Source organism: Nicotiana tomentosiformis, chromosome 7 (genome assembly GCF_000390325.3).
Source record: "Nicotiana tomentosiformis chromosome 7, ASM39032v3, whole genome shotgun sequence".
NCBI lineage: Eukaryota > Viridiplantae > Streptophyta > Magnoliopsida > Solanales > Solanaceae > Nicotiana > Nicotiana tomentosiformis.
This window is the reverse complement of record NC_090818.1, coordinates 64,568,220-64,580,671: the sequence shown is the minus strand read 5'-3', so window position 1 is coordinate 64,580,671 and position 12,452 is coordinate 64,568,220. Positions and strand designations below refer to the sequence as shown.

General features: G+C 31.8%; 1 protein-coding gene across 2 annotated transcripts in view; it reads left to right on the top strand.

The window, feature by feature from the left end:
* The window catches only part of LOC104093959 (uncharacterized), a 39,104-nt gene extending 38,518 nt beyond the window's left edge, over nt 1–586 (top strand). For both annotated transcript variants that reach the window (XM_070181628.1, XM_070181629.1), the window contains one exon: nt 104–586. The gene's annotated coding sequence lies outside the window, so the exon portion shown is untranslated. The remainder of the gene's footprint in view (nt 1–103) is intronic.
* Nucleotides 587–12,452: the final 11,866 nt, after the last annotated feature.

Genomic DNA, 12,452 nt, shown 5'->3' with positions numbered 1-12,452 from the left:
ATTGAGACTATTTTTGTCTGCTGAGATAGATTCTTATTAAGCAGTATTATATGCGTTTGTTCCTTGAGTTTTATTCCGTTCTGATATATCGTGGATTTGTCAGAGAAATTATGGGACGCATTTGGCAGTTTGACAAACGGCATTCAGCAAGTTGTGAGAACTCAAGAGACATCTCTGCCAACGGTGAACATCATAAGCCTTGTTAAGTCAACAGTGTAAGCTGTGTTGTCAGTGACTCATTCTGATGTCAACTCAAGTAATGATTCGGATGCTATTTTGGCAATTTGATTTTCCCATCTGCTGGTTTAGGATAAGTTGCAATCACAATCGAGTCTCATTTCGTAGGGTATTCCATTGTAGTCACCACCCTACATTTTATAGTCACATTTGTAATTTTGTGTTCTTGCCAATGAGAAAAGGCAGAGAGAGAATGAAGGCATATAGGTATAGGATCCAACAGTATATATCAGGGCTCTAACATTTCCTTCAAGCTGTGTTTTGCAATGAATTCTAATAACAAGTTATTTTCGAATGTAAAGCAACTCGAAGACTGATTTAAGGAGTAGTATTTGTATTATGTTCGTTAGTTTTTTCCATTTTCTTTCTCACCTCATTTACCTCACCTTAACTTCACAGGGTTTTCATTAGGTTCTCTACCCTACGTTTTAACTCCACTTCTGTGGTTTTGTACATTTTTAGTTATGGAAAGGGCAGAAGCGACAGCGATATGAAGCCACAAAGGTATATGATCCTACAAAATACCTATAATGAGCTCTAGTATATTTATAATTACTAGTTTTAGGGTACGCGTTTCACGTGTGTACCCCATATTAATGAATGTATATCATTTTAAAAGTTATATAACTAATATTTAAATAATATTTTTGAGTTATAAAAGGAAAAATAAAAACCGTGTAAGTTCTTGAAAATAATGAATGATGATTTAGCTAACTTAATAAAGGAAGAAATTCTTCTCCACATAAATCCTAAGATGCCTTATTATGACTTCTAAAGACTTCTGTAGAAATATCTTATGAAAGTTTATTATTTATGAGACCTAATGCTAAAGCCAATATTTATGCATAAATACTGTTATCAAAATTATTTAAAGATTTGTTAAATAATACATTTTTTAAAACTTAAATTTTTATTTCTTTAGAAGTTTGGGAATGAAGAGATTGCCCTATAGTTTTAAGTTTTTTTTAACGACAGTGTATAGTATAAAGATGACTAATATTGAGTTGATATTTTACAATAAATAACTTAGTAATATATAAAAAAGATATAGATTTGCTGGAATGAATGAAAAAGAAAGAAAAATAATTAATAAAAGCTCATTTAGAACACTGAAAAAATACATAGATTATAATGTAGTGATTAAATAATATCAAAATTATTTATTGGATATAATTATTTTGGTAAATGTTTGAGTCATTGGATTAAAAACAGAATATACAGAGTATGGTATAAAACTTTGTCTGGTCTTATTATATATAAACTTGAATAAATTTTTATTTTTAATTTTAACCTTGGATTTATTATCTCACATTATATCTCAAGATTTGTAATCCTTCAATATTGTCCACGTGATTTTTTTTACATTCTTTAATATTTTCTTATTTATTCTGTAAATTGTTGAGAGTAGTTTTCAAGTACTACACATATAATTGATTAAGAGAAAATACTTAGTTATTTGTTCATTTAGTATAGTTTCCAAATATTAGAATTTAGAAACGACGAAGAGAAAATATTACTATTTGAGCATGAAAGGAGGTCAAATATTAAATATATGAAAGTGTCGATAATGACTTCAAAGTTATTTATTGTCGAAAACTAAAAAGCTTTTGAAAGTCCAATAAAATTTTAAAGATGTATTTAATAGGATCGGTTTACTTTTTGGAGAAATTTTTATATTTGTTTTTTATTTATTCGCATAATATATTTTTCAATTCTAAATAATAGGACTTTCTACATAATTCAAATATAGAACAATTTAATAAGTAAAATTTTAATATATTTTAAAGTCCTAAATATTAGAAAAGTAAATTAAATTATAATTTTATCTATTGTGAAATAAATTTTTAAAGGGTAAAAAATGTGAACATTTATTATAATTTTCAAATATTATTAAAGAAATGATGAAGAAAAGTATTACTATTTGAATATGAAAGGAGGTCAAATATTAAATATATGAAAATGTCGATAATACTTCAAAGTTATTTATTGTCGAATACTAAAAAGTTTTTGAATGTCCAATACAATTTTAATAGGATTGGTTTGCTTTATTGGAGAAATTTTTATGTGTTTTTTTTATTTGCATAATATTTTTTTTAAATCCTAAATAATAGGACTTTCTACATAGTTCAAATATGAAACAATTTAATAAGTAAAATTTTAATAGATTTTCAATGTCCTAATATTGGGAAAATAAATTAAATTACTATTTTATCCAATATAAAATTAATTTTAAAAGGGTAAAAAAGACGAACGGTATTTCGCTAAGGGCTTTCGTGCTTTTAATATAGTACTAGTTTTTAGAGTGCGCGCGTTGCGCGAGTACCTCGTGTTAATGAGTACAAAATTTTTAAAAAAATTACATAATTTTTAAATTAAAAAATGTGTTTGAATTATTACAAAACAAAGTTAAAGAAAAAAGTATAACAACAACAACCTAGTATAATCCCACTAGTGGGGTTTGGGGAAGGTAGTGTGTACGCAGACCTTACCCCTACCCTGGGGTAGAGAGGCTGTTTCCGATAGACCCTCGGCTCCTTCCCTCGAAGAACTCCCACCTTACTCTTGGGGTGACTCGAACTCACAACCTCTTGATTGGAAGTGGATGATGCTCACCACTAGAACAACCCACTCTTGTAAAGAAAAAAGTATAAGTTTTTCAAAATAATGATAATTGTATCCTATTTATCTAATTACTTAATAAAGCAAAAAATGCTGCACTACGTATTTTCCTATAAATATGCGGTATTATGATTGTGGTTTTCCTTTAGGACTCCTATATTACATATATAGCTATAAGTTCTATATATATTACTTATTTTAATCATATAAGAATTAAGTGTCATTTAATGATTATTCGCCATTTCAATATTATATGTTTATTCCAATTGAGGTATTTACATTAGTGTTTAATTTTATATGTTTATTCCAATGAAGTGGTAGAATCTAAATAGAAATTAAAGTTTTAAATATTAGGACTTCCTATTTAATTCAAATAAGAAAGGTTCAATAAACAAAATTTTGTTGATTTTTAAGTCCTAAGAATTAAGAAAATAATTAAATGACTATTTTGTCTAGTGTAGAATAAGATGTTGAGTTAGTGGATATTGTAATTGTTAAGAGTTAATAGTGTTAATAGGTCCTTTATGTCCTCCTCTTTAGAATATCCACCAAAGTCCTTAGCTCCCATATTTGCTCAATCTGCGAAAAGATAAAATTACTTCGATAAAGTTTATTTATCATATCGAATATTATCACATACAATTATTTTCAGCTAGTGGTTGTGAATAAAAGCTTGAGGAAACACATATGCTCACTAGGGGCGGATGTAGTGTTGAACCAACAGGTTCAATTGAGCTTATAACTTAAAAATTTGTATATAAAATTTATTAAAATTGCAAAAATAGTAGATATGAATCCATAACAAAAACCTTGAATATTGAACCCATAAGATATAAATTCTGGATCCGTCTCTGATGCTCACGATATCCTTTTAAGTTGAAGTCAATAAATACATTTAATATTGTATAATAAAAATTTCCAAATTTATTAGCTAAAATTAAATGAAGCATCAGTGATCAGAGTGACAAACCATCCTACATAATCCACTAATCTACACAAATACAAGTATATACTTTAAGAAGTACATCCAAGCAATCCAATTAATACTTCAAAGTAAATAAGTACCAAACTACCAATACATCAATCTACACCCCATGAAGAATAAGTTAAGGTTAAAAAGATTAGAGAGGAAAAATAGCTCAAACCTTATCGTAAACAATGCAAATAGTCAGCTTTATTATATGTTTACACAAAATAGCCGTGAAGTTCTTTCTTTTATAGATGAGCAAAGAGGTTTTGAGAATTTCATTCAAACTGGAACCTATTTTGCTTGATAATGAGTAGGAAGGAGTCCTTGACTTACAATTGTAGTCACTACAGTAATACAATCTTAGAATTCACATTAAAAAATAATTTTAAAAATGATCTTTTTGTTATGAAAATATTATACTGTTGATGTCCATTCATTACTCCGCTATAGATAATCTTCCTGAAGAAGATTATCCATTTAGTAGTCTGTTGAAGTTTATTTACAAGCAGCTGATGCAGGCAGGTTGCAAGCAACTCAATGAAATGATTTGCAGCAGCTTCTTATTAAACAGGCAGGTTGCAAGCAGCTATGCAGACAGCTTACAAGCAGCTGATGCAGGCAGGTTGCAAGCAACTCAATGAAATGATTTGCAGCAACTTCTTATTAAACATGCAGGTTGTAAGCAGCTCATGCAGACAACTTACAAGCAGCTAAAGAAAAGCCTTGCAGCTGCTTCCTTTCTTCTATAAATAGAGGAGTTTTCAGTTCATTATGAACATAACTTTGAAAGTTAAATAAAATATCAATCTCCCTCTATACTTGTCTTCAGTTTATTTCTTTTATAGTCTTTATTTTATAACACATTATCAGCACGAGACTCTGTCATTTTGAGCACTTACATCGAATTTAATTTCTATTTTAGTGTTCATCTCCGATGTAAGGCGACACTCTTATGTCCGTGGTCAGATCTTGTTCATTCCGAGCATCATAAGGCAGATTATGTCTTTGAGGTGTGTTCATCTCCAATGTAAGGCGACACTCCTATGTCCGTGGTCAGATCTTGTTCATTCCGAGCATCATAAGGCAGATTATATCCTTGAGGTGGTGAGTTTTTCTTCTTGGCAGTAGTGATGTAGATATCACTTACATATTGAGTGGCCAAATTTGCGTAATTTAATTTGAGCCTTTTGCTTATATTTAATTATCTTTATCAACGCTTGTTTGGTTATATGTTACGTATACAGTACCTATTTTGGTATTTGTTTTCATCCTTATTATCTTAATAAAGGATTACAAAGTGGATAACATTGTTAGATCCACTTAAACTCCAGCAGAGTTTGGAAGAAATATACAACCACCAGAAGTAGTTATATTTCGTATATCTCATTGTAACTAAATTTTGTTAACCACCAGAAGTGGTATATGCCTATGACCACCAGAAGTGATAATGTAGGCTTTCTATGGTTACAATTAAAGATAATCTAGAGAAATATTTTCTATATTATATGCACGCCTCGATTTGCTCCTGAAGTAGTAAATATTTTAAAAGAGGTTGAAGCATCACAATTTGATATGATTAATGCGTGTTCAGATAATTATGTTCGATTTCCTGAAGGATGAGAATTTTTGATAAATATTAATCTATTCCCTGAAGTGAATGTGATAAGATTAATAAAGTCGTAAATATGAATGCGTTCTTGTTATAAATATATTACAATTCACCTCCAGAAGAGTTAATATGATTGAGAGAATATATACTCAATATTTCATATTTTAAATTTGCTCTTGAAGAAGTAACACAATTGAAATTTTCTCCTGAAGTAGGAAAATATTTTGAAGCAGTATCTTTATGTGCTTAAATAAAATAATGAGCTATTTCAAATTATTTTTGAAGCACATTTTTATTGAATGAAGAAATACCACAACTCACCTCCTGAAGAGGTAGAATAATAGAGGATATAAATATTATTTTTGTAGCATAAAGATCATTGCCACACGTACTTGTTCTACGTAAAACATCTTGGATAATTTTATTAAGTATCATTCTAAGGCAAAAGCATTCTTGTAGAATGCTTTCTACTACAACCACATTGATATATTATGGTTAGTTATTGAGTTTCCCGAAGGAAATAATAATTCGTGTATCTTTCCTTAAAAGATGCAATGACTATGTGGTTACCGTATTGATACAAAATATTCAGATGTTAATGATATTTCTCCTTGAAGGAGATATTTGTCACAAAGTTCGTGGTAGAATTATTAAAATTCTTAATTTTCGTCATTTATAAATTTAGAATTAGCTTTATATTGTTCATTTGATTATGATTTCCTCTCATGACACCAGAAGTGTCTGAGCAACATTTGATAGTACAACAAAAGTTCCTAAAAAGCTAACTGTTTGTCTAAAAGACACATGACACAAGTAGTGTCTGAATAATATTTGATTAGGGACAATAAATAGAAGGCTCCCGAAAAGCTTATTTGTTATTATTGTGGTCAAAACATATGTTATATGATAAGCCGAAATTTACTAATACATATGACTATTATACTGAGACCACAAATGATTGAAAGATTAAAAATCTTCATGTTTCCACAATCATATGGGGTAAATATGTATTTCAGAAGATACCTGCCTTATTCTTCCAATTTGTACTACATCATGTATCACAAAATACCAGAAGTTTACTAATGCAAAAGCAGTCACATTAAATCAGAAATTTACTGATACAAAAGTAGCCACAGTAAATCAGAAGTTTACTGATGCAAAAGTTTATGCCATAGTAAACCAGAAGTTTACTTAGAGATAGCACATGCCATGATAAACTTGAAGTTTTCATTTGTCATTTTTAAATGAGCTATTTGAGAATTCAGATAAGCATATACTGAAGAACTAGAAGATTCTTCAAGAATTCTCTTGTGTTGCTTGTTCTCGATAACTTGATTATACCAGCTAAAGTTGGGACTAAAATTCCCGAATTCTGAAATATATAAAAGGTAAATATGGGCCCATTAACCTTTCACGTGAACCACTTATAAATGCATATATAGGATGGTTATATGTATGTTTATTGTCAACCTGCAGTTTGGCATTTGAAATTATTTTTCTCAATTAAGAGCATAATTTTCAGATTATAAAATCAAGATAATTCATCTTGATTATGCTGGTTTATATCCAAGCTAGTTTAGTATTGAATACCTCCTATTAATGGCTAAACTATTGCTTATGAGAACAAAGCCTCATGTGTTGGTCTAAGATTTTTTAAATTGCATACAACAACACTTGTATGCATCAGACCAACAAAATATGATAAGTCCTCCTCATAATTGGTTTATGATCAAAAACCAAATATTTTTGCTATCTAATAACTTTTGATCTGTGGTATATGATTAATTTCTCTACCTCAATGCACAAAGATAAGTTTCCCAAAGAAGATTGGAGATATGAGTTAGTTTTTCTAACATTTGGGGGATGGAATAAAACAGATGGAAATTATGCTATATAAATCGAATTATCATTCATATGATCCTCGCTTAAAAGATAATTCAAGTCAAATGCCAGAAGCATTTGCTGATCCAAAATTAAATATCATATTTCAGCTGCAAATGCTCCTATTAAAATTAAAGTTCTTGAAGGATAGAGTTTACTGTACGCATGAAGCGTGATAGGCCAATCAGTTCCAAAAGTAACAATTCTTGAAAGAAATAGGAGCAAATAATCAAAATGATCATAATAAGGAGGAAATAAGCTCTGGAAGAGCCCACGACATAACATTTCATGAAACTCCAGAAGAAGTTCATGTACCTGAAAATAAAGAAAGTTATGAGATCTGAACAAGTTATGTCGTTTGCGAACTGATACGAAATGATCGTCGACGATATATTTGATACAATATAGTGCACAATATTGTAAAAGATTGTGAGGATCGGACATGTAGTCCAGACACCTGAAGATGTGATGCCATTTAAATGTAGGTCATAACCTATATGACTCATTTGATTTATTCTCTATGAAGATCCCTGAAGGATTTAAAATGCCTGAAGCAAATTCAAAATCTCAAAAAATGTATTCAATCAGATTACAAAGATCTTTGTACGGTTTAAAGCAATCTGGGCGCATGTGGTATAATCGCCTTAGTGAATATTTGTTGAAAGAAGGTTACATAAATGATGTTATTTGTCCATGTATTTTTATAAAGAAAATGACATCATAATTTGTTATACTTGCTGTTTATGTTGATGACATAAATCTTGTAGGAACTCCAAAAGAGCTCCAAAAGGCAATTGAATATCTTAAGAAAGAATTTGAGATGAAAGATCTTGGAAAGACAAAAATTTATCTTGGTCTGCAAATTCAACATTTAGCAGACGAGATCTTTATCCATCAATCTGCCTATACATAAAGGGTCTTAAAAATGCTTTTACATGAACAAAGCGCACCTATTGAGTACACCAATGATTGTTCGATCACTTGAAGTGAATAAGGACCCGTTCCGACCTCCAGAAGAGGATGAGAAACTCCTTGGTCCTGAAACACCCTATCTCAGTGCAATTGGTGCACTTATGTATCTTGCTAATGCTACAAGGCCTAACATAGCATTTTCTGTTAATTTACTAACAAGATATAGTTCTTCTCCTACACAGAGACATTGAAATGGGATTAAGCATATATTGTGATATTTAAAGGGAACTCTTGATATGAGTTTGTTTTATGCTAACAAAGGTAGTGCAGATTTTGTTGGTTATGCAGATGCAGGTTATTTATCTGATCCCATAAAGCTCGATCTCAAACCTGTACGTGCTTACATGTGGAGGTACTACCATATCATGGCGTTCCACAAAGCAATCTATTGTTGCTACTTCTTCAAATCATGCTAAGATAATAGCTAATCATGAAGCAAGTAGGGAATGCGTATGGTTGAGATCAGTGATTCATTTCATTCGAGAAAAATGTGGTTTGAAATGTGATAAAAGATCCACAATTTTATACGAAGACAATGCTGCATGCATAGCCAAATAAAAGGTAGGATTTATAAAAGGAGATAGAACGAAGCACATTTTACCAAAATTATTCTACACACATGATCTTCAAAAAAAATGGTGACATTGATGTGCAACAAATCTGTTCAGAAAATCCGGCAGATTTGTTCACTAAGTCTTTGCCAACTTCAACTTTTGAGAAGATGGTATACAAGATTGGAATGCGGAGACTCAAATATTTGAAACAAGGTTTTCATTAGGGGGAGTGAAATACGCACTGTACTCTTTTTTCCTTACAAAAGTTTTTCCCATGGGGTTTTTCTTATAAGGTTTTTAATGAGGCAGCTAGAAATACGTATTACTAAATATGTGTACTCTTTTTCCTTCACTAGATTTTTTCCCACTGGATGTTTCCTAATAAGATTTTAACGAGGTACATTATCTTTTAATGAACATCCAAAGGGGAGTGTTATGAAAATATTATATTGTGGATGTCCATTCATTACTCCGCTATAGATAATCTTCCTGAAGAAGATTATCCATTTAGTACTCTATTGAAGTTTATCTACAAGCAGCTGATGCAGGCAGGTTGCAAGCAACTCAATGAAATGATTTGCAGTAGCTTCTTATTAAACAGGCAGGTTGCAAGCAGCTCATGCAGACAGCTTACAAGCAGTGGATGCAAGCAATTCAATGAAATAATTTTCAGCAGCTTCTTATTAAACAGGCATATTGCAAGCAGCTCATGCAGACAACTTACAAGCAGCTAAATAAAAGCCTTGCAGCTGCTTCCTGAAAAGCCTCGCAGCTGCTTCCTTTCTTTTATAAATAGAGGAGTTTTCAGTTCATTATGAACATAACTTTGAAAGTTGAATAAAATATCAATCTCCCTCTATACTTTTCTTCAGTTTATTTCTTTTATAGTCTTTATTTTATAATACTTTTAGCTAATTCTACCGATGTAAGTGTTTTAGTTTGTATGTTTGTATACGGTCTCGTCCTTTTAAATTAGGACACCATGGGAATAATTTTAGTTAATTTAGGTAAGGTTTTCTACATAAATAAAGTTTTACTCGATTTAAATTCCTAAATATTCGGAGTTCTTACCTAATTATCTAGTTTAACAAGGAAAGATTAACTTTAGTTAATTTCAAATAAATATTAGAAAAATAATTAAATTACAGTTTTATCCAATGTGAAATCTAGTTTCAAATGGGAAAAAAGGCGAACGACATTTCGCTAAGGCTTTTAATATAGTATAGATATAGATATAGATAGATAAAGCAATAATTTGACAAACCATTATTAGTGAGTGTACTTTATTGTGCTTCAGTGTGCTTAGGGATTATAAAGTACACAACTAATATCTTGGATCAGTAAGCAAAAACTTATTAATGCATCAAAGGGCAAGCACTATGGAAGTGCTGCACACTCCAAAAACCATCCTTTTACATACAGAGATCCTCCTGCATTGAGCTACTCAAGTCTTACATAATTGTGGACTCTTATATAGTGATGGTGTTCGAACCATCTTGTGCGAGCTGTGACTACTTTTACCGTTACTTATGTCTCACCAATACATATATTGGATGAAATTATATATCTAATTTTAAAATATCTACAGAAAATTGAACTCTGTATATTAAAGATTTTAATTGTTACAATAAAACTATTAAAGACTATCCGCTGCTATATATATTTATACGGTTAAAACCGAGCCCACCCAATTTTTCTATCTGACAGGGACCAAGGAGCTGCATCGAAGGTCGGCCCCGTAGTGGATCAGACCAAGGTACAAGGACAAGGTACCAAGTTCGGGATTGGAGGTACCTGTTAAGATCGAGGCCAGCAGCGATCGAGACCGAATAAGACAGGCATCGAGCAAGATCGAAGATAACATAATAACGGAAAGGCGAAATATCTGTTACTAGTCGAAGATCATGGCGGAAATCTCGAAACATGTCAAATTAGGAACGATTAATTAGCTAATCATGGGATTTCCTTCTGTAATTAGAGTTATACCATAAGTAGAATTCATCTACTATATAAAGGGGAGTATTAACCATTTGTAAGGCATATATTGTTCACAGATATCAAAGCAATATAATTCTCTTTCTCGTTTATACTATTGTTCATCAGTTTGTTATATTTTAATTGTTTTTGCATCAACCAGTTCGAGGGTATCCAAACTCGAGAGTTGAGTTCCATTCTAACACTGGTTTGCTTTACTTTATAGTTCATTTATGTTAGTAATCTTCATATTTATCAATTGTTATTAAGTGAAATCACGTGTCCTTAGAACCGTATTATAAGTTTAATTGTTATCCAATTTTAAGGATAAACAGTTTGGCGCCCACCGTGGGGCTAAGGATAATAGTGATTGCTTAATACTGATTATGATAACACATACTGCTTTACACTTGTTCTCGTAAGAATCTTTGTTTTCAGAATAAACATGTCAAACTCACAAGCAACGCCTACACATGGTGACAACGACCTCAGATTTCACTAGGAAAATGACAATATAGCCGCCCCAGGGATCGAGGTGCCTCAGGCTGACCTCGAGGAAGCACCAATTGTAAATCCCGTCGATAGGGGTGGCATGTGGGTCGGGCCCGATCCTAAGTGGGCTTCGCGGGCCCGGTCTTAAGTGGGTCGGTCCTAAGCTGTCCCGGGATTCGCGGGCTTCTTGTTGGAACCGGCCCGGGACCGGGACCACGAACTAACTGTCCCGGGTTAAGTGGGTCGATCCCGGGCCTAAGGGGGCCCAACAGATACTTTCTATTTTTTTAATTTTTTTTATACAAGTTAGAGAAAAAAAATAGTAATAAAAATATCTAAGGCAATTTGTAAATTATATTATAGAATTGTCACATATATATATATATATATATAGAGAGAGAGAGAGAGAGAGAGAGAGAGAGAGAGAGAGAGTATAGTATAGTATAGTATAGTATAGTATAGTATAGTATAGTATAGTATAGTATAGTATATATTATACTATATATACAGCTTAAGATATATATAAAGACAAAAATATTTTAAAGAGATATTCAAAGAAATACATTATAATTTTATTATAGCATTAAAAAATTATGGCAATATATTTTTTAGTCTTCCTCCCCCTATGGAATGAGCACAACAAGGTGCTAATACCACCATTGAGAAGAAAAAGAAACTAATCAAGATGTGCCAAAATACAAGTTACATATTAATTTACATGGTATCTCTTACAAATTTCATAAATCCTTCAAGGTCCGGAGGAATTTCCGTTGGTGGTGGCGGAAATGAAGCTTGGTCATCACCGCTTCCAGGCGAAGCATCATAATATAAAATACCACCGGTAACAGTGTTAATTCCCGGTTGAAATTGATTTGACCCGGTACTAAGGTCAGCCTGACTAGGTGCACTTGTCCCCTCGGCCAAAGCTTTCATACGAAAATATCTAGCTTTATCTTGAGGGTGTAGCAATATGTGTCTAGTCAAACTTCCCGTCCCTCCCCCCCGACCCCCCAAACTTCCAACATATTAAAAAACTAACTCTTTGCCACAAGTTTTACACTTAGCCCTATTTTTTTCTCTTAGTTAAGTAAAAAATGGCCAAACAAGAGATGTTTTTGCCCGTTTAGAAGGTTGTCTAGAAAAA